Source organism: Petaurus breviceps, unplaced genomic scaffold (genome assembly GCF_028583685.1).
Source record: "Petaurus breviceps papuanus isolate PSGF00001 unplaced genomic scaffold, PetGlider_PUasm1.0 90925, whole genome shotgun sequence".
Lineage (NCBI taxonomy): Eukaryota > Metazoa > Chordata > Mammalia > Diprotodontia > Petauridae > Petaurus > Petaurus breviceps.
Genome location: NW_027187380.1, coordinates 20,167,631 through 20,169,707, shown reverse-complemented (window position 1 = coordinate 20,169,707; position 2,077 = coordinate 20,167,631). Strand labels below are relative to the sequence as shown.

Below are 2,077 nucleotides of genomic sequence, written 5' to 3'. Positions count from 1 at the left end.
GAGGGAATGAAATACACACTAAATAGGATATCTCACCCTACAGGAGAGTAGGAGGAAAGGGGATGAGAGGGGGGATGATGGAAGGGAGGGCAGGCTGGGGCAGAGGGAAGTTGGAAACACCCACTTTTGAAAAGGGACAGGATCAAAGTAGAGAATAGAACAAGTGGGAGGTGTGATAGGTGGGAGGGAAATATATTCAGTCTTTTACAATATATCTACTATGTTATTGTTTTGCATTAGCCACACATGTACAACCTATACTGAAATGCTTATTTTCGGCAGTATGGTAGTTCCCGTCAGGCCCCCAGGCAAAGCTGAGTCAGAGATGTCTGCTGTCACTGGTTGAGAAGCCCCTGGGCCACCAAGCGGCTTCACTAAAGGGTCGTGCTGGCTTCATTGCATCATACGTGATAGTCTCTCTAGTAGAAGATTATCCAGACTATATGATCATAAATCTTGACAAGCTGTACTACTGTGTGAGCCTGAAGAACCTTGAAACCATTTCTAACAAACAAAACTACAAGTTTATACAGGGTGACATTTGTGAACCTCACTTCATAAAACTGCTTTTTGAAACTGAGAAGGTAGATATAGTACTATATTTTGCAGCTCAAACACACGTAGATCTTCCATTTGTCCATGCCTTGGAGTTTACCTATGTCAATGTTTATGGTACCCATGTTTTCGTGAGTGCTGCTTATGAAGCTAGAGTAGAGAAATTCATTTATGTGAGCACTGATGAAGTATATGGAGGTAGCCTTGATAAGGAATTTGATAAGTCTTCACCAAAACAACCTACAAATCCTTATGCTTCATCTAAAGCAGCTGCAGAATGTTTTGTACAGTCTTACTGGGAACAGTATAAGTTTCCAGTTGTTATCACAAGGAGCAGTAATGTTTATGGACCACATCAATATCCAGAAAAGGTGATTCCAAAATTTATATCTTTATTGCAACACAACAGAAAATGTTGCATTCATGGTTCAGGACTCCAAAAAAGAAATTTCCTTTATGCTGCTGATGTAGTAGAAGCTTTTCTCACTGTTCTAAATAAAGGGAAACCAGGTGAAATTTATAATATAGGAACCAATTTTGAGACTTCGATTGCACAACTTGCCAAAGAATTGATGCAATTAATCAAAGAGATGAGTTCAGAGTCTGAAATGGAAAACTGGGTTGATTATGTTGATGATAGACCTTCCAATGACATGAGATATCCTATGAAATCAGAAAACATGCATGGGTTAGGATGGAGACCTAAAGTTACCTGGAAAGAAGGAATAAAGAAAACAATTGAATGGTACAAAGAGAATTTTCACAACTGGAAAAATGCAGAAAAAGCTTTGGAGCGCTTTCCTGTGGAATAAATTTTTTACAATAAGAAACATGGGAGAGAAAAGAAGAAAATCATTCTACCTCATAGATACTTGATATGAAATTAAGTTACTAAACAGAATCTTCTTTCCTCTTGTAAGTAGATTCAGGTGTTTATGCACAAAATCTCAAAGGCAAAATTATGATATAAATAATAGGTATTGTCATTTCATGGAAGAATCTCATTATGCAGTTAAGTGGCACAATAGATAGAGTGCTGGGTCTGGCTTGGTGGAATTTTGTTCTACTGTCAACTGTATTCTCAAAGGATGATGTTACTTTTCTGCACAATAGGAAAAACAGTAGGAAATAAGATGAATGAAATGTAGAGAAGCACAACTTACAAATGTATCTATAAGGAAAGAGTCCATCCCTTGCTTTGAAAGTCCCATTAACTAAAGATCTGTTTCACAAGTGGTCCACTGGCCCAGAAATCAATCATGGCAGTAGGGAAGGCATCACTTGCAGGCCTTTTCTTTGCTCTTTCATAGTGAATATGCTACAGATGTACTTCCACTTGCTAGGGATTGTTATAAATTTGAATCTTAAGGCAATACAGTGTTAGTTTTTATTCCACTTAAAGCTTGAAATTCCATAAATAATTTGCCATAAAATTTAAAAAAATACCTGTCTATACAAAAACACAATAAAGTTGGAACAAGAGGAAAATATTTCAAGCACTTTTAAATTATGGTACTTGATT

At 37.1% G+C, this 2,077-nt stretch overlaps 1 pseudogene; it reads left to right on the top strand.

Annotated features, from left to right (window-relative positions):
• Positions 1 to 325: 325 nt before the first annotated feature.
• Positions 326 to 1,402, top strand: LOC138152288 (dTDP-D-glucose 4,6-dehydratase-like; annotated as a pseudogene).
• The last annotated feature ends 675 nt before the right edge of the window (positions 1,403 to 2,077 follow it).